This window comes from Pogona vitticeps, chromosome 2 (assembly GCF_051106095.1).
Source record: "Pogona vitticeps strain Pit_001003342236 chromosome 2, PviZW2.1, whole genome shotgun sequence".
NCBI lineage: Eukaryota > Metazoa > Chordata > Lepidosauria > Squamata > Agamidae > Pogona > Pogona vitticeps.
In genome coordinates this window covers 208,952,618-208,973,832 of record NC_135784.1, presented here as the reverse complement: position 1 = coordinate 208,973,832, position 21,215 = coordinate 208,952,618, and the positions used below count along the sequence as shown (strand labels likewise).

The 21,215-nt window shown below is 40.5% G+C and overlaps 1 long non-coding RNA gene across 2 annotated transcripts in view; it reads right to left on the bottom strand.

Moving 5' to 3' along the window:
* The window catches only part of LOC140704808 (uncharacterized), a 42,397-nt gene extending 23,043 nt beyond the window's left edge, over positions 1-19,354 (bottom strand). Inside the window, exons 1-2 of one of the 2 annotated variants that reach the window (XR_012084246.2) lie at positions 16,327-19,354; positions 10,683-10,833 (exon numbers count right to left, since the gene is read on the bottom strand). This is a non-coding gene — a long non-coding RNA (uncharacterized LOC140704808). The remainder of the gene's footprint in view (positions 1-10,682; positions 10,834-16,326) is intronic. The other variant, XR_013541396.1, reaches the window with a different exon arrangement.
* Positions 19,355-21,215: the final 1,861 nt, after the last annotated feature.

Sequence of the window (21,215 nt, the reverse complement as noted above, 5' to 3'; positions counted from 1 at the left end):
TATTTTTCTCAACATCAATAGCTATCTTGCCCATCCCCATTATTTGCTCTGTCCGCTTGTCTCCTACCAATTAATAGGCTTAGAAGTGCTGAGGCAACAGCTGGTAAAATCTCACAGGCCAAAGCAATAAGTTACTTGGAGGAGGCTAATAATTCTAATTTTGTGAAGGCTGTGAATCAGTTCCAGTTTTAGTCTGAACTTTACAGAAGCAGTGCAGGTTGCTGTACCCCAGCGCCTAAAAGAGGCTCAGCCCCTCCTTGAGACATTCCTTTAAGGTTAATACTAAACCCCATGCTATTATGTGCAAACATAAATAAAAAGTAAGTATTCTTCATGTTACCAGCTTGCAACGTATTAGGAGTATACACCAGTGATGATAGTGATGATGCTCACAGATATTATCCAGTTTGTTGAGGGATCCTTAAACCGACAACAGGAAAGTTATTTTCTCTCTTTCTTGGTTGGCTGTTAAGATTAGAATCTGTGATCCTAATAAAATAGGGAAGTGAGCCTTCAGCACTTGTTTGTTTTGTTTTGTTTTTTTCCTGACCCTCCTGATTCTGCAGAGGAAAATAAACACTCCACAAAAGAAACCCATCTGTCTGGTGAAAAGTTTCTCTTCATGTCTCTTTGGTTAAAGTGAGAGGTGGCAGAGGCAGCTTTATGACTGAGTAGAGAGGGGTACATACTGTCTGTTTGACGTCCATGCTGGTTCTGATGATGGCTGAACAGGTGTTCTGTGGTTTGGTACCTGGCCCCCTCTGGTGGGCACCCACTTAAAGGTAGTGTTTGGAAGAGGCAGGGCAGGGAAGCCAGGGGGCTGCTTCAAAATGGCCACCTGTTAGAGGGCGCAGGACACAAAACCACAGAACACCTGTTCATCCATCATCTGAACTGGGACAAACTGCTGAACTAGTGGTTCATGCCCATCTCTACTACTGAGTAAGTAAAATTGTTGGTTAGTCTGTAAAATCCTTTATCATCTGCATGACATCAAAACCACCAAAGTGAGGCTGAATACCATGCCAGTGCTCCTAGGATAAATTCTCCCAAGATTAGGAGGAGCAGAATAAATATAAAATAAGCCCTGAAATGTGAATGTTCTTGATTCCCAAAGCAAACATGGTTTACAGAATTAGGCTTTTCGAACAGAAACATCTTTTTTTCTTCCCAAATCTTACACACAGCCCTGCCTACACCAAATATTCTTCTACAGTTGTTTTGTTCTATGGCAGACCCTTTGGGGCGTTGGGTAGTTTTTTTGGATTGCAACTCCCAGAATCCCCAGCCAGCATGGCTATTACAGAGAGGATTCTGGGAACTGTAATCCAAACCTATTAACTCTCCCCAGCTCTGCTGTCCTAACAACATTTTCCTAAAATGCAAAACAAGTGTGTGCAATTGTAATAGGCATGACTACATAATCTTCCCATGTGAGATATTGCCTAAATTGTGGAGGCCTGGATTTCCTGTGTGCTTCCAACCCCTTCCCAAAGTGGGGTTCATTATGTATTAGGAATTGTTCCATTTTATTTCTGAATTTCTATCAAGTACTGGCAAATGTAGTTGATTCCAGCTTTCATTAACTTCAGTTTGTTTCTGTTTTTCTAAATTCCCAGTAGACTTGAGTGCCATTTTAAGGTATGAAAAAAGGAATCTTGATGTGATCACATGAATGACTGAATTGGGGTTCTTCTCAGATGTTGTTTTGTGAATGCACATGTACTTGTAGGCATGGGTTAAGTCTATAAAAAATGCTGACAATATAAAAATAATGCTTTTGGGTAAGTCCAAAGAACTATTTAGCCCAGCATCCTTTTACCACCAGTGCCCAATCAGATGCCTATTGGATGTCTATAACAAGGACATGATGGTGATAACTCCTTACTGCACTAGGTTTTTCTGATCCTGGGAGTAGCAATGTGTAATCTTATCCACCACTAATTTGTCTAATTCCCTAAAAAAGAATCAAAGGGTCAATCTGGACATTATTTGGAATGTGCATTTCCTCCAAGTAACTTATTTTCACTCCCACAATGGGATTTTTTTTAGAGATACATGGCTCATGCAAATTATGGCATGTTTACTTTCTAATGACCAATTACAAATCAACACACACTAAATGCAAGATCTATCGGGGGGGGGAGAATCATCTGCCATAAGAAACAAATGCTTTTCATTTCTCTTCTAAAAATATGCTATGTCTGACTGTAAATTGGTAGTGAAGACCACATCCTGTAATGATGAATGCCGTGAAAAGCTTTTGAAGTTACAGTTCAGTGTGTAGGAAGATTTTTTTTAAATGTGGTGTTCTACAAGAGCATGCAGATAAGTACACTGCACTAAAAAAATTGTTACACAGTTTTGCTCTCTTAATCACAAGACTGCTGTGTTCACGGCAATGTTTCCTCAGTTCACCCATGTTGCATATTAATAATGTAGAAAAGTTAGAATGACACAAATAGCAGAAGGTAAAAGCTGGAAACCGTTCCTCTTCCAGTTATGAAATTAAGAGAAATTCTCCAGACACACATTTGAGAGAAAATCGACTAAAGAGAGACTTAGATGGGGGGACAGTCAAAGGACAAAAACAGAGGAAATGTTCTTGTCCTAGAGTTCAACAACAAGGGAATCTAAACAGCACAGATGGGGACTTGAGTCACAGGACTTGCTGTCCAGTCATAATTAAGTCACACTGATGTCTCAACTTTTTTTTCAGCGACTTGGACTCAACTTGTGACTCAGAACCCACCCATCCCTCCTAATTTTTTTTGAGGGGAGCTTATTTTTAATATGGATTCAGACTTGAGACTTGGGACAACAAAGACTTGGGATTCTGACCTAGAGACTTGACAACACCCCTGCCAAACAGCACTCTTTATGATGTTTTAGAGACTCTTCCTCATGAACTTCCGCAGAGGTTATGCCAGAGTAAGATCTGCTTTACTGAGATGACAAGAAAACAACAACCATAAACTTTAAGAGTACATCCTGTCACTAATGGCACCCAAGTACATGGCTGATCCCCCTCCCCTCTCTGGTTTCTCCCAGCATGTCAGAAGATCCCACCTATTTGTCGAGGATGATTATATCCTTTGGGCTATTAAGAAATACTCTATTTTTATTTTATTTTTCAAGCAAATAGCAACAAGAACAAAAACTTTTAGCAGAGGCATGTCATTCTTAAAGATACATGATATATGCCCTCCCCCACCAAAAATGCCATTGAGTAACGCAAATCTGCATGTTGCCTTCCTTTCTGAACAGATCCCTCTGTTTTGCACTACAGTTCCTTGACAACTTTCCTGACTTTTCAAATGAACACAGAATTAAAGTTCCATTAACAACAACAACAGCAACAATAATAAATCTGCCTTCAAGTGAAGAAGTATCCTGAATTGAAGCAGTGAAATAACACTAACTCTATATGTATAGGCTACCAACATGAATTTGACCAAACTCCGGGAGGCAGTGGAAGACAGGAGCGCCTGGCGTGCTCTGGTCCATGGGGTCACAAAGAGTCAGATACAACTTAACGACTAAACAACAACAACATAGGCGTTTTAATGCTGCCCTTGTTAATTACAAGGATTTCATTGCCTACAAGAGTTAAGAAGCTGACTGTCTCTTATCAGTTCCTTTGACATGCTTAGCTATTGTTCTCACATTATCTGTTGTACTTCAAAGTGCATCCCATTCATATAAATGTGGGAATTTATACAAAAGCCAACATTATTTTCATTCCCACATGAAGTGTGTTGACTTCAGATGTAGCATTTCACTGAGTACTGAGACATATCTGACCAAGGACAATTCAGAACCCAAATTTGTATACACAATTGCATTTTTTTTCCTTTCATCTTGCTAGACTTCCTAGGTTCACAATGCAATCTGGATGCCTGCTTTTTTGAGACAAGCCAGATCATTTCTGCTTTGTAAGAGAAACATTACATTTTGAAGAACATAATATGATCAAATGGCATCATGGAGAAGTTTTCTGCAGGCCTTACAACTCACCGAGCTGAACTTAGTCTACTAGCCCATAATGCTGTAGAACCCCCATATCCACTGGGGGTTTGGTTCCAAGTCCGCCCCCCCCGGATACTGAAAAATGTGGATAGCAAACCTCATACAGTATATTGTACCTGTAAGGACAATAACCAGTGCTAGCAACAACTGCAAGATTCAGTTGCCTTAAGATGCCAGGGGACTAGGTGAAATAGTGTCGAGTTACCAATATAGTATAATCTCTCTAGTGACCAGTTCTGACAATTGCATTGTATAAACATGTATTTCTGGGTTTTAAATATTTTTGATATTTTCAGATCATGGATAAGTGAAGCCATAGATACTGATCCTGGGGACACAGGGATCCTAATGTATCTTTAGAATGTCCTATTTTTGATGATCAACATGCACCTTTGAGTTCAGAAAGGTTTTCCATTGAAGCCCAGAGTTTCGGCAATGATGGAATTCAAACCTGTGTCAGGCTTTGAGAGCAGCTATTGCCTTTCAGTGTTTTTAGCCAAGTTGCAACATTGATTGACATACCTACTGCTTGGAGAAGCATCTCATTTTACTGAGGAAGGGGGAAAGCATACCTTTTGGGGCTTTAATAGGAACCAGGGAATGGACATCTGGGGATAAGGAGAACGAAGTGACCTCAAAAGCTAGAAATTCACCTAACAGGATGCAGGAACTGGAGGCAGACAGGCAACAAAGGAATGACCTGTTCTTCCTTTCACAATCTAAACACAAATGTAACTTTGGGGTGCACAACAGGTGCATTTTCTAGACACCACTATACAACTGCAATATGGATATCTTAGCATCACGCTGTATCAAAAACTGACCAATAAATATACCTACTTGCATGCTTTCAGCTTCCATCCTGAACACACAACAAAAGCCATCATTTACAGCCAAGCCCTCAGATATAATCACATCTGCTCAGACCCACAAGATAGAGATTTCAAACTTAAGGATCTATAAAATGCATTCCTCAGACTCCAAAACCCACCCAATATGATTAAGGAAAAATCAACAAAGCAAGACAGATATAACAGAAATAACCTACTGCAGGACAGACCTAGAAAAGAAAATGATAGTCTTGCTAGTTATCCATGAAAGCTCACATTAAAATATAACAATGTTTAAGGTGTAATGGGTTTTTCTTTTTTAATTTTTAATTCTTCTTCTTCTTCGGGTTTTGCCTAATATGCTTGCACAGAGTAACACAGCTTCATCTAAATCTACATGCCCAGGAGGTGTGTGCCACACAATGTTAATTTATGGCAATTTCTCTCTGCAACCTACATTGTTAATTTTACACTAAATTCTGAAGATGACTCTGGCCTCAATGTTTAAAGTATGCCACATCGTATTCATGAGGGCTTTCACAGCCGAGATCTAATGGTTGTTGTGGGTTTTTCAGGCTCTTTGGCTGTGTTCTGAAGGTTGTTCTTCCTAACGTTTCGCCAGACTCTGTTCTCTGGTGTAGTTTGCTTGGGAGCAAAACTTGGCTTCCAGCTCTGAAAAATACAGCGTGCAAAAGGTCAAAGACCTCTACCCAGCCACAAGGACTGGGGATCACTACACACAAAAGACCAGCTAATGACACCCATCAATCACAGGGACAGATAATTTCTTCTCCTTATCACAACAATACACCCACAACAAGACACACTAATCACCCATCCCCTGAACATGACAAAAACCTATCTCACAGCCATAAACACTCCACTCCCAAGCACACTACATCAGAGCAGAGTGCTGTCCTCTGAAGATGCCAGCCACAGAGACTGGCGAAATGTTAGAAAGAACAATCTTCAGAACACAGCCAAAGAGCCCAAAAAACCCACAACAACCAGTATGCCACATCCCCCAAACGGATAGTGGTGCATAGCCCTTTAAGTCATATCTATTCGAATTTCTCCTCATTTGTTGGATTTTTCCAAAGGACATTGACAAACACAATGATAATACCCTGAACCTAGGAATGGGACAGGTTGGAATGTCTCCATACAGCACTAGTAGACCCTGATCTTTAGGCCCTTTATTCATGTACAAAGCAGGTCAGGAGTCTTCTGCACACCCTTTCAACAGCATCTGAACAATACACACATGTTACTTGAATCCATCACAATTTCCAACATGGTCTTCACTGCTGCTGAAGCCCAGAGGTATGCTTTCTGCTAAGGAGGAACACACTCAAAAACGTCACTTTGTTCCTTTGCATACCTACTAATATATAGGCAAGAAAATACTGCCTGTTTTACTATAGCAGCTAATAATTTCTGGTATTGATTCAAAGCTATACAACACACTGCATTATATTTGCAGCACACCCGTTATTTTGGTTTCTTTATTATGTCAAAGTAAGCACAGGCAGATCCAGGTTCCATTACGGCTACTATACTGTATATCAGCACAGAAGATGTAAATATTCCTCCCCAAGAATTTTTTCACTCATAGGTTTATCTCCTCATGAACAGGGGAAAAGAAAGAAATCCATCAACATTGGAGTTGTTGTTGATGGTGACTATAATGTTGTTTCTCATATTTTTTTAGTCCCTGTGTTGAGAGGGAGCAAGATAACAGAAAAAAAAAAGACTGAGTGGAGAGAAACCTTTGCTATTTCTTCATAGTGGCCTCAATCTACATTTTGTCTGCACACATTTTTTGAAACAGAGGTTGCTGGTGATGGAAGGTGGGTGAGGGGAGAGAATGAAATCTGTTCTGGGTTTTCCTCTGAACTTGACAGAAGCTTTCCCGGGTTCTGAAGCCTATCATCAAACAGGTTTAACACCTTGGACCGGTCCTGTAAAGTTCAAACTAAAACCACCTCAGAGTCACCAACCAACCCTTCTTTGAAGGCAGAAAATAATAATAATGCAGTGTTGCATGTAGTTTTGCTCATAGTTGTTAAATATAATGCTCCAGAAGAATGGCCAGTACAGTGACGGGTCTGAGTTTTAGAACCAGGTGTGGGGGCTTTGCAATGCAATATTAACTGATTCAACAGGAAGCAGATTCAGGTCTTGAGCCAAGTTTCAAATCAGCTGAAGATATTTCACCCAATACTACTTGTACAGTATGTGCATTCAAAGATAGCTGCAAGCGCCATCATATGGAATGCTGGACTAGTGCCTAGACTTGGTAATGGGGCTGAAAAAAGAGCTGAAGGGGAGGGAGGGAGGGAAAGGAAAGTTAATAATGACAAGGCAAGAAGATTGTGTGGGCAGAAGAGATTTTAAGTCAAAGATGGTAAGAAGTACTAAACAATTGTTACACTGTTCTTTAAGAAATAGCTTGGAGGTGCTTCTCGGTCCATTCTCATCTTGAGAGAGCCAGTCAATCCTTGAAGCATGAAGCACAATGCACCAGTTTTGGCTGACTAAACTGCTCTCCAACTCACTTACTCTCTCTCTCTTTTCCCCCCGTCTCTCTCTCTCTCTCTCTTTTTCGTCAGGTCTCTCTCACACTCTTTTCTCCTTCCAGGAAGACATTGTCTACAGAGCATCATGATAAATAAGCTGAGCTGTGTAACGGTAACCATGGCAACCCGTGAGCTTCAAAAACTGATGCATACAAGGTTTCCAGAAGGCTGCCCTGGAGTTTACAATGGCATGCTATGTCCTATAAAAAAAATTACAATGCTTTGAGATTTGTTCGTCTCTCTTGACACAATTATTCCTCGTTTTGAAAGTGTATGCCATACTCCTCTTCACCCCCATTTCTTTCCTTATAGTATATTAAATGGGTAAGTAGCATTTGAAGGAGAATCTATTGTATTCTTGTTCTTACCTGGGTTCAATGAAATTTCAAAAATACTTATGCAAACAGCCAAAGAGAGCATTTAATCTCACTATACAGTTCATCATAATGAAAATGTGTTTTTAATTTACTCTATCTGATGATACCATTTATTGGATTACCAGAAGATGGGAGCCTTTTGCTATGAGCTACATTTAATAATACTGATACAGATGCCCTTTATGAGGGGAGCAATCGATAACAATGAATGAGGAGGAAAATATTTGAAGGCAAATCCTAGTCTATAAATACTAATACTCCTGAGGGATGTCTGCGGCATCATTTTCTGAACACAAGGAGTAATCAGTTTGTTGTCACTTTGTGAAGTGGAGGAGGTTAACATTCCACACGAGCTCCTTGGTTCCTTTCACAATGAAGATATTGGGATTTTCTTCCTGCACAGCTCATTAGCAGGCAGCACTGAAGGACCTTGTTGGATTAGTTAGGATCCTTTCATTAAAACCTTGTCAGAATGGCACTGCTCTCCTCAGGCTACTTGTGATGAGAGTTCCTATTTTAAAAAGGTTGCAGAATTGTTTAACCCTCTTCCTCAATCAGGGATGGAGTGACTGCGGCTTTTAATACACTCTCTGCACCGTGCAAGATACATCTGTCTCATGTACTGGCATTCAAGCCTTTTGAGCTGAGTTGTTATCCCCACTAGCACAGTTCATAACCCATAGTAAGAAACCCGTTTTGTTTGTGTAGTGACCTATAAAAATGACCCTAGAATTTTCCCCCCAAGTGCACTGATGTATTAAAATGGCTTTGGTTCTCTCTAGCACACAAGGATCAAGGTAAGGTGGTCACAACAACCTCAATCGATAAAAGGAACAACCCTGTTTTGTTGTCCCTATGCCAGCTTCCTCTAACAAACAAAGAGCACATATTTCCACAGTGCCCATCCCATAAACTTTGGGAAGGCAAATGATGTGACGAAGGCTATTTGTTTCCATATAAACAGCATCAGAATCTATATTTATAATGACATGTTTTTCCCTCCAGGCCTTTTAAAGAGAACGGACACTCAGAAAAGAAACAAATACATTTCTGAGTTACTCTTTGATTTATCAAGCACCTATTCTTACCTCTTTTAGGAAAAGGTTTTCTTAGACATTTGTGGAAAGGAAAACTGAGGGACTGGATGGCTTCTTAAAGAACAAATGAATAGAAATATGTATTAACCATTGAGCAGCAGCTTTCTGAGGGTGGAGTCACATGTTCGCTGTGGCATGTCCACTTCTGTTCTTTTCTGCATTTGCCACATTATAAGATGTGATGCATGAATGTTGGCTGGATGTAGCTGTACAACCGCACCAGGGGTTATTTTGTTTGAGTAGCTGTATTGTTACTGTGGGATGATTGACACTTGGAAGTGACAATTGGATTGGTAGGAAGTGCTGTGGAGCAATACAATAGGGCACAGGAGTTCCAAACTGTTGGAGAAATAGCAATCCTGTATGCACTAGGTATCATGGGGAGGTGTTGTGTATTTTTAATACCCTAAAGGGACTGTTCTTTGCTACTAACTTGACTGATAAACTTTGTGCTGCCTCTGACTTTTAGGGTAAGCCTCCTCCTGATGTTTTACCTGGAATTCTGTTGTCTTCACTTCTTTCTCTTACCATACTTTAAAAAGTGGGTATGGAAGTTCTGTACATGCCTGGAAACTAAATTTTTAGTAAACTTTTTTTTTAGCAAAAACATCAATACAAATAGTCTTTCTCTTGCTGAACATTACGAAACAGAAAAGGGAAAGCATGGTAGATCTCCCTCACCCAAGGAGCTTTCTGTTTTTGAAGAGTTTTTCAGAGGTCATCCTTTTGAGAGATCCTTGGCCCAACTTCTCCTATAATGTAGGACTTCAGTAAGGACAAAACAAAAGTAACACTATCCTGATCACTGTAATAATTACTTTTATAGCTATTCTTTTTTTTAAAGTAACTCTTCACTCTCAATTTTTTAAAAAAAAATAGTTATTTGAGTTGCATTTTTGGCTACTGTGCTAATCTGTAGTACAACATATGTTCTCCCTCATCATCAGCCCCATATCTGTTACAGAGCTCAACCCAGCACATGAAGCATGCATCTCCAACATTTAGTGAGACAACACCACTATCCCTCTAAAAATAATAGCTTTCCACGCCTCCCATAGTTTGCAAGTTAGCTTGCCTGATTTCGTGATTAGTCCTTGGGAGGTAAGCTCAGGCTCACAGGTAGCCTGCCATTAAAAGCTGAAATCTCTTAGTGTTCTGGGAAGGTAGTTTAGGCAGTACTTGTGTATCTGTGATGTATAGTTTGGCCTTCAAACAGCTCTTATCATGATGTACGGAAGAAAAATCAATGTTCTGAGACTTGCAGAGCATGCAGTTTCTCAGACATAAACAACTGCCTCTTCCTGTTGACAAGAAATCCTGAAATAATAAAAGGCAGCAAATGGAAAGAAAGAGAACCAAACTAAAGTGAAAACATTCACAAAGCAGACTCCTCATCCCAATTCTATCATTAGCTTTGATGTATGCAGTTTCCATTCACCTTTCTTGGACCCGAGCACTCATAATCCAGGGTGGAGCATGTCCACCAGGAACCAGTTTCATGGTGCATTACTCTCTGCCTTTGGTGTACTCATCTGTAGTTGCCTTACCCTCTCTTTCTGCATTATTCTCCACTTCCAATTTTCTTGAGGATTAATTCATGCCAGAAAGCCTCTTACCTATTATGGCAATTACGTCCACAATAAAATGACTGTGATTGAGCAAGGCAGATAGAAAGGAAAAGTCAGGATAGAAAGAAAAGAAGGGCAAGCACAGGAATGAGGGCAGGCAGATGGTAGGCAAAATGTGTTATTTTGCAATGGGTAGACTCACTCTTCTTCAGTTACATTTTCATCTCATTCCTTCATTTGTCACAGTTACTTATGACTGGCTCAATGCATTGATGCATAGGCTCAGGTCTGCATACGATTGGCCAAGTTGTCCTCGGGAATGACTCCCGGCTCCAGTCTTGAACTGACAAATTCTGAACAAGTCAAGCAAAAGTAACAAGTCAGGAGCTACAAAGCAGCAGGAGGGAAGGAAGAAGAGAAGTATATGAATCTGAGCTGAAAACTCCCTCCAAAACCTGACTGAGCTTTTATTTGGGAAAACTTAAATATGTTCACTGAATTATCCCATAGAAATGCACAGGTTTGAAATACCTGTGTTTAAAAAATTCCTAGGATAATTAATGCTCTCCATTTTCAAATTGAGAAAGTGTTTCATGTTCACTTCCCTTATGGAGAGAAAGCAGTGATGTCTTACATTGGTCACTGAAAACATGAGCACATTGGAGAATTTGTTTTTGATCTTAACTTCCATCCCATGTAAACATTGCAAGTTAATCCCAAAATAGCCAGTCACTCGACTTTCTATATGGAGCAGCTGACATGAAACAAATATTTTTATAGTGTCAACATCTACAAACTACAGATCTGCAACATAAATCTATCCACAGCTATACAGTCTTTGCACACAATCCTCATGCCTTTTTGATCTGATTCCTGCTTATGGCACTTTTCCCAGGGTTTTCTAGGTATATAGTCAGACATTGTTCTCTGATCCCTCATTCTGGTGGCACTCTTTGGACATACAACTTGCCCAAGGATACACAGGTGGCAAGCAGGGCACTTAACTCTCTTAGTCAAGCATACTCCAGCTGACCTTGGCTAGCTCTTCTCCTAGAACAAACAGTAGGGATTCTAACTGCTGACGCCTGGCTCCATAGCCAGGCACTCCTGCTCACTAAGCTCTATGAATTCTTTATTAGTTTTTCTTAATCCAGTCCAACTGATTTATATTTGGGGAAGGAAGTCTCATTTTGTTTAATGGACTAGTCCTGGATAAGCAGAGCCCACGTCTCCTAAATCTACCTTTAGGAAATCAAAGTGCTAAACTCACCTGAGTGGAAGTTAAGGTACAAATATTTATGCAGCCCAATCATGCTTCATTCATTTAGAAAAAGTAATTCTATAACAATAATTTTACACTCCTTTAGCCAATGCAGCATCCTAGGCAAGGTATGTTAAAAAAAATTGTAAGATTAACCATCTGTAATTTCAAATGATTATTAAATGCTTTTAAAAGAAAGAAACTGCACTAATTATATTACGATATAATAGCTTTACTGGCAAGGGTAGTAAAAAATTATCTAAGGAACAGATCATATGTATTAAGATAAAATTTTATGTGCATAGGCCCATATATATCCTCTTTCTTAACACATGCTTCGCCTATAGATTCTCCCCATGCGTAATTAATTATGGCAATAAATCTACCATACTAGGCTGGTTGTCTGGCTCTTAATGTCCATTACACCAATTGTCAAGAGAACTGTGGAAGTCTGCTTATGCTGCAATTTTTAGAATTTATAGCAATGAGAAAAGTGCAAAAAAAAAAGTATGCCTTTGCATTTTTATTTCTGGGACCAGACCTTCCTATCTCTACAAGTTCTGAAGTTCAGCATCAGCTGCTGAAGAGATTCTGGGTTAGGCCCCAAGGACTGGTTCCAGCGGGAGACTAAGAATCCATTTCCCTGAGCCTGGAGGTGAATGAGGCTAGAAGGGAGTGGAAGCCACAAATTCAAAACTGAGGTTAAATTGCAGATTGTGTTTGACGATATTTATCTGGACTGGTTTAACTTTCATTTTGGGCTATATCTCAGATTTTGAGAAATTCTGGAACCATTTTGCTAATTTGGACCTATCATGGAAATCTTGGGGTAATAATCTTAGAAGTGCAGAGCTGGAAGGATCATCGAGTCCAGCCCCTGTCAAGGAGGCACAGTGGGGAGCTGAACCTCCCAACCTCTGGCTCTGCTGTCGGAAACCTATGCCATTGAGCTATCCAACAGTTCATAAAAAAGAGGTTTTGCCAAAGTAGACTGAATCTGTACCCAAGCATTTATGAAAATTCATCAGCAGTTAGTTAACTGCTAAACCCAATTGCTAGTTCCACCTGGAACCAGACCCATTGATTTGCTGTTTCAATAACAAGCCGCCTTCATTTAGTGAACCTGGTTGGGATGACCGACTTTGCTGCAGCCCACAGTCATCTATCAATGTAATGCCTTTCCCTCAAGATTGCCATATAAGGCAGGAATAGATAAAATGCATCCTGAAGATCAAACTCCTGCTCTACTCAGTAACACCCCCCCATCCCAATTTTTAAAAAAAGCCTCAAAATTTCCTTTTCCACCCTCAGGGAGTACAGTGAGCGATTTGAACATATCCCCACCACCACCTTTCACAAACACTTATTTGGGAGGGGAAAATCTCTCTGAAGGTTGGAACTACTCAAGAGTAGCTGTGGACGCTGGCTTAGAAAAGGCTAGATATTCAGCTCCTGCTATCTCTGCCACTGTAGAGTCCACAGTTGTAATTACCTGCCAGTGGTTCTGTTCCACTTTCTATGCTTTTAATGGCCAGAAATCATCAACATGAACAGTTTTAAATTCTCTTTCATTCATCATCATTCCCTGACTCCTTGGCCTATCTTTCTGAAATAGTTCAGATCTCTACGTGGGGCTACCTTTGAGATCAATGCGGTTGATCCAAATGGTGCAGAATGCGGCGGCCAGACTTCTTAGTGGGGTGAAGAAACATCATCATATCTCCCCCACTCTGGCCGCCTTACATTGGCTGCCCATCCGGTTCCGCATTGATTTCAAAGTACTAATGCTTACATATAAAGCCCTAAATGGTTTAGGGCCTCGATCTCTGATGGAATGCCGCCTCCCACCTAAATCTACTTGTATCACTCGATCTAGCCAGGAGGTGAGGCTGAGGAGCCTAATGCCGAGGGAGGCCCGGAAGGAAAAAACAAAAAAAGGGCCTTCTCGGCAGTGGCTCCTTGCCTTTGCAATAGCCTCCCTTCTGAGATTCGTATGGCCCCCTCTCTGGGCATCTTCAAAGGCCAACTGAAAACCTGGCTATTTAGGCAAGCCTTCCCCTCCAGCCACTTCTTGATTTATTTTGTTCTTTCATCTTGAGTTCTTGTCTATTAATATATTACTTGTTCTATATTTTAAATTGTTTATTTTATATGTTGTTAGCTGCCCAGAGTAGTCAGTTGACTAAATGGGTGGGGTACAAATTCAATAAATAAATGAATTTCTTGCCTAGAGAAAAGTCTACAACATGTACACATTTTCCTTCCAGTTAGTAAAAAGGCATGCAGGCAGTTCCAACCATTCCACCTGTGTTATTACTATACAATGATCTGGTAATAAAGAAGAAACCTCCAAGTGCCATCACATGGTTTCTAATGTATAGTGACTATTTGAGTTAATGACCTCCAAAATGTAGTCTCTTCAGCAGCTCAGCTCAGATCTTGCAAACCAACAGCATCTCAAAACACCAGGAAATAGTCCAATATTGTGCCTGTGTTGCCAACAGAAAAAAGGACGCCAAGCTTTATATAACAAAGGGCAGCCTAAATGTTGACACCAATGACCGCAGTCATGATGTTCTAAGAAGTGGTTCCCAAACCTGGATCCCCAGATGTTCTTTAACTACAACTCTCAGAAATCCTAGCCAATGGTGAAGGATTCTTGGGGTTTTAGTCCAAAAACATTTGAGGACCCAAGGCTGGGAACCACTGGTCTATAGAATACCCTCTTGTGCTCACTACCATTCACAAAGTGACACCAACCAAGGAGAACATGACTCCTTTTTTCATCAGTTAACCATTTCTCAGCTAACCACAAAGCATTTGTCAGGGCTCTTTCTCTGCAAGCCTGAATGATGGTGAGTACAAGAGACTATCCTATAGACCAGTGCTTCCTAACCTTTTCTGAGTCATAATGATCCTTTTTTTATAATAGCCAAGTAACCTGGAACCTCTGCCATGTTTGCATAAAAAGGCATTTTTAATGAGGTAAAGGAATCTAAAGTCATCCCTTCTCATAAAATAGTTTCTTTCTCCCCTAAAGATCCTGTTTCTCACACATATGCATATTTGCTAATTTTATTATCTCGCTCCAAGAGATCCAAGAAGAAATTATTTAACAGGGGTTACAAAACATATAAAACAACTCACAACTCCTCAGAAAACACTTAGTAACCCCCTTGGGAAGGCCATGACCCCTAGGTTGAGAAAAAATGCTGCAGACTCTCTTGACTGGTGCCATTGGCATTGTCAGCATACAGACTGCCCTTTGCTTTGTAAAGCATTGCATCCTTTTTCACGCTGGCAGCATGAACATGATACTGTGCAGGAATATCAGGTTTTCCCTAGAATTCTGAATCATGGATACAGAAGCACAATATGTCACATTCATAAACCAGAGATTTCTTGAAGAATTAAACATAGCATAACATATCAAAAGAGGTCAAAAGAGACAACAGAGGAATCAGATCTGGCAGATATTTAAAACTTTTAGATAATGCAGAAGACCAATAAAACAAGCAAGAACAATTATGAGAAACAAGTGATTTGAAAAGAAGCTGACAATTAACCTAAAATTGCAATAAAAAATTCCATTTCCCCTGTTTTCCTTAATTATCTTCCTTGAATTGTCTTTCTTTTTTAATTAAATTGCCAGGTCTTACCAGATAGGGAGCAGGCAATGTTGTTAAACATTATGTTTGTATGTTTTGTTGCATTTATAGGAATGTGGTGCACAGCACAATATAAATAAAAATTATCATTATAACTCTTATTATTGGTGCACAGGAGTACACCAAATGGTTTTGTGTAGCCCAACAAATCAGCATTCCAGAAGGCAGTTCCAAAATAGGGGCACCCCAAACAAAAAAGGGGCTTCTGCTTTTCTGTCTGTCTTTGGTATCTGTACAGCTCTCCTCCAACACCACATTTCAGATGAGTTGATTTTTGTACCTATCTTTATTCCTTGCCCTTCTTTCACATAGTATGGATGATTTTTTTTTAATCTTGGATTCCAATGACAATCCTCACTAGCTCCAACCTCTCCCTTTTTTTAAATTTCAAAAGGCAAGGGGACATCTTTATGGAAAACATGCACACAGCATGTCCGTAGAGCATTTGATCTGATATAGCTTTTCTTCCTCAGGTTGCTTAATCCAAAGAAATTGAAACAGCTTTCTAGTCTGCATTCCATGGAGCTTGCATTAGTATTTATTGATGCATAAATATATCAGAAAGAAAGCTTCCTCTAAGGTGCTTGACTCTGCTCCCCCTCTGCACAGCTTTCCTCCTTCCCTGTTCACCCACAGCCATGGTTTCCAGCCCCTTTTGTTCCAGTCACAACAGAACCTCACACCAATGGACTTGCATGAGGGGGGAATTAGAGGGAACATTGATCAGGGAGGGGTTTCTGTTTAGGAAAGTGTCCCTCTGTTGCACGGGCTGCTTCTGCAGAAAGGCATTGCATGCAAAAGACTTGGGATATCCATGCAGCAGTATTGGCGATCACACACACACCCCGCACCGGTGACATTGGTATTCTAACATTTCAATGTATCTTCCCATAGAATAAAATATATATATTACTCACCAGTAATGTAATGGTGGAGCCCTCCTGGTGATATACTTTCACCAACGTATCAATGTATTGGGCACAAAAAATATGTGCACTGCAGTAATGGTGGCCACCTTCCTGGCTTTGATTCTGAAAAGAAGCAGGGCAGGTCATGCACACAGACAATCCCGGTAAGGCATGCACTGGCACAACAAAGGTACGAAATAACACAACCCTCCTGGTGATGGAAAATCTTCAGCAGTTGCACCACTGGCCAGGAAAATGTCTTGATCTTGTCTCTGCATTGTGTGACCAGGAAAAAAAGCAATGAAAGAACTGGGGGATAATCAGAGACCACTCCCTTTATGTGACCAGGGCCCAACTTACTCTGCAATTGTAATGTAATGTGGAAGAACTTCACTCCTTTTTAGTGTAACTGCAGCTGTTTAGGCAAGAAAAAAAACAAAATTTTAAAAAATGAAGACAAAACATTGTGGAACATTAAAGACTAACTGCTATAGTTTAATGTGAGCTTTTGTGGATTAAGTCTGCTTCTTCTGACAGTAAACAGTAACTGTTTAGATATTTTATAGCTCTGGAAGTGTGGCCTTATTAAATGGCTGAGGAGAAATACCACTGCATGTGTATTTTTACTTTTAAAAATTGGCCATTAAGTATGCAGTGGACCTTAGGATTATAACTGTAATTAATTTCTTTTAAAGAGTAACATTCCAAATTCTAATACTGTGTTAGGCTTCCATACAAAGATAGGAAGCTGCTTTACATGACTAGACCTTTAGTCTATCTAGATCCATACTGTCAACACTGATTGGCAGAGTCTCTCTCTGGTTTTAGATCTGGACCTTTCCCACCTTTGCCTAAAGATGTTGGCGGCTGAACCACTTTCCACGTGCATTTCTAGCAAATGCACATGGAAAGTGGCCAATCTGACCATTGGCTCTCCAAACTCAATAATGTACACACAGTCTGAAAGCATTTCTTCAGGGTTTCAGATCTGGATCCTTTCCAACCCTGCCTGAAGACACCAAGATCAATGTCAATTTATGGTACCAAGTCATAGTACCAAGGTATGTTGCAGGATGCTCTCCCATCAATGACATCAATGTGCTCAAGTACTGATCTACCACCCTCAGCATTTCCTTTTTCTCCAATGGGTTTTGGCAAGAAAGCAACTGCACCTAAATCACTGAAATTTTTTATCCTAATTTATTGCATTACTGAACGATGTATCTTCAGAAATTTTGTCTACAAAGGCTATGATGAAGCTTCCAGATTTGCATTTCTGTCCCTTTTCAGTTCAGCCTTTTGACTCTGCCTATTGGATGTAGCAGTTACAGGTGCCCTTGACCCACCTAAGTCTATGAGTCTAGTCCTCACAGTAACCACATTCTTTTGCTAGGAGTGGCACAAAGTCTTCCATCACACTTGTTTCCAGGCAGAACAAATATGAATAATTAGATTTATATACGGCCCATCTAGAACATGTCTACTCTGGGTGGTTTACATATAACATAAAATAAACTAAGGTAAAATCCAAATTAATCACAAAGTCCAAGATGGAGAAAGGAAAAAAGAGATGGAGAAAGGAAAAAAGAAGAAAGAGAGGAGGAAAAAAAAGGAAAAGGAAGATAGGTTAGGTAATGGCTGCCTGTACAGCCATGTCTTCAAGCTAGTCTTGAAGGCCCTCAGCAAGGCGGATCTCTACATGTAAGTTGTTCCATAGGCAAGGGGCCACTGCCAAGAAGGCCCGATTTCCAGTTTTTTTCCCATCGGGCCTCTCTTGGCGTTAGCAGAGTCTGAGTGGAGTCTGCTACTTGAGTCTGCTGTTTCACTCTGGTGGCATTCAGAGTAGATCATTCTGTTGCCCTTTACATGAATGATAGTTCAGAAACTGCAGCTGGGGGAAAATGTGGCTGCTTAGAAGTTACTGTGGTAAAAATAAACAGATAATCAGAAACTAACACTCTGCCAGTTGCCTTGGTTGAGTTTCCAAGCCCAGTTCAAATTGCTAGTGGTGTCTTCTAAAGACCAAGAAAAGTTTAGTATCAGATTACCTGGATTGTCTACACTCATGCAAACCTTTGTTGTTGTTGTTTATTCATTAAGTTTTGTCCAACTCTTTGTGACCCCATGGACCAGAGGATGCCGGGCCCTCCTGTCTTCCACTGCCTCCTGGAATTTGGTCAAATTCATGTTGGTCGGTTCAATGACAGTCCAATGATCTTCTGCAGTCCCCTTCTCTTGCCTTCACACTTTCCCTACATCAGGGTCTTTTCCAGGGAGTCTTCTCTTCTCATGAGATGGCCAAAGTATTGGAGCCTCAGCTTCAGGATCTGTCCTTCCAGTGAGCACTCAGGGTTGATGTCCTTCAGAAGGGATAGGCTTCTCTTTGCAGTCCAGGGGACTCTCAAGAGTCTTATCCAGCACCACAATTCAAAACTATCAGTTCTTCGGTGGTCAGCCTTCTTTATGGTCCAGCTCTCACTTCCATACATCACTACGGGAAAAATCATAGTTTTCAATATACGGATGTTTGTCGGCAAGGTGATGTCTCTGCTTTTTAAGATGCTGTCTAGGTTTGTCATTCCTTTCCTCCCAAGAAGCAGGTGTCTTTTAATTTCGTGGCTGTTGTCACCATCTCCAATGATCATGGAGCCCAAGAAAGTATAATCTGTCACTACCTCCATATCTTCCCCTATTATTTGCCAGGAGGTGATGGGACCAGTGGCCATGATCTTAGTTTTATTGATGTTGAGCTTCCGACCATTTTTGAGCTCTCCTCTTCCACCCTCATTAAGAGGTTCTTTAATTCCTCCTCACTTTCTGCCATCAGAGTCGTATCATCTGCATATCGGAGGTTGTTGATATTTCTTCCGGCAATCTTAATTCCAGTTTGGGATTCATCCAGTCCAGAATTTCGCATGATGTATTCTGCATATAAGTTAAATAAGCAGGGGGACAACATACAGCCTTGTCATACTCCTTTCCCAATTTTGAACCAATCATTTGTTCCATATCTAGTTCTAACTGTTCCTTCATGTCCCATGTAAAGATTTCTCAGGAGATAGATAAGGTGGTCAGGCACTCCCATTTCTTTAAGGACTTGCCATAGTTTGCTGCGGTTCACACAGTCAAAGGCTTTTGCATACTCAATGAAGCAGAAGTAGATGTTTTTCTGGAGCTCTCTGGCTTTCTCCATAATCTAGCGCATATTAGCAATTTGGTCTCTACTTCCTCTGCCCCTTCGGAATCCAGCTTGTACTCCTGGGAATTCACGGTCCACATTCTACTGAAGCCTACCTTGTAGGATTTTGAGCATAACCTTGCTAGCTTGTGAAATGAGTGCAATTCTACTGTAGCTGGAGCATTCTTTGGCACTGCCCTTCTTTGGAATTGGGATGTAAGGTGATCTTTTCCAATCCTCTGGGCGCTGCTGAGTTTTCCAATCTTGCTGGTATATTGAATTTAGCACCTTAACAGCATCATCTTTTAAGATTTTAAATAGTTCAACTGGAATGCCATCACTTCCACTGGCCTTTTTGTTAGCCATGCTTTCTAAGGCCCACTTGACTTCACTCTCCAGGATGTCTGGCTCAAGGTCAGCAACCACACTATCTGGGTTGTCTGGGACATCCAGATCTTTCTGGTATACCATATTTTTCGCACCATAAGAAGCACTTTTTCCCCACAAAACAGTGGGGTGGAAAGTCTGTGCGTCTTATGGAGCAAAGAAAACAGATTATATTTTCCTGTTTTCTTCTCCTAAAAAATTGGTGCGTCTTATGGAAAGGTGCATCTTATGGAGCGAAAAATACGGTAATTTCTCTGTGTATTCTTGCAACCTCTTCTTGATGTCTTCTGCTTCTGTTAGGTCCCTACCATTTTTGTCCTTTATCATGTCCATCTTTGCGCAAAATGTTCCTCTAATATCTCCAATTTTCTTCCACAGATTTCTGGTTTTTCCCTTTCTATTATTTTCCTCTATTTCTTTGCACTGTTCATGTAAGAAAGCCCTTTTGTCTCTCCTTGCTATTCTTTGGAAGTCTGCACTCAATTCTCTGTAACTTTCCCTATCTCCCTTGCATTTTGTTTTCCTTCTCTTCTCTACTATTTGTAAGGCCTTGTTGGACAACCACTTTGCTTTCTTGCATTTCCTTTTCTTTGTGATATTTTTTGTTGTAGCCAATGTTACGAGCCTCCATCCATAGTTCTTCAGGCACTCTGTCCACCAAATCTAGTTCCTTAAATCTGTTCTTCACTTCCACTGTGTATTCATAAGGGATTTGGTTTAGATTATACCTGACTAGTCCAGTGGTTTTTCCTACTTTCTTCAAACCTACCTATCTGTTAAAATCAGCTACAGAGGCCCTGCTCATAAGTCTTATGTTTAAGATGAATTAAACTGGTGGGCAGAAGAGCCAGGGCCTTTTTGGCAGTTCCTCACCCATTGGTGGAACTCGCTGCCAAAGAAGTTATCTGTAGCTGTTCCGGAGGCCCCTTTCCAAAGGGTCCAGATACCTTTATTCCAGGAATTGCTCCCTAGGAATCCACTAACATTTTGTCACTTAATGAACCAACTACATGCATTTTATGGTTTTTGACAAGCTTGCACAAAATACAATTGTAGTCCTTTCTTGTGCATCTTTCTAAACAGAACACTCTTCATGGAGTGGTGGGGAGGGCACAAACTGATCCCTTCCAGTAATGCATCAGTTGGCAATGAAGTCTAGTAGCTATTGATGTACCAATCTTAAGACCTTGCTAGCACATTTCAATATTTTTTCAACCTTGTTTCTCATATTCTGGCTTTCTATCTTGGTTCTGAAAACATATTGTGGGGCTACATTCTGGCAGAAATAGATCCTTAACCTGCATATGTCAGCTACACACATGTCTTCTTATCC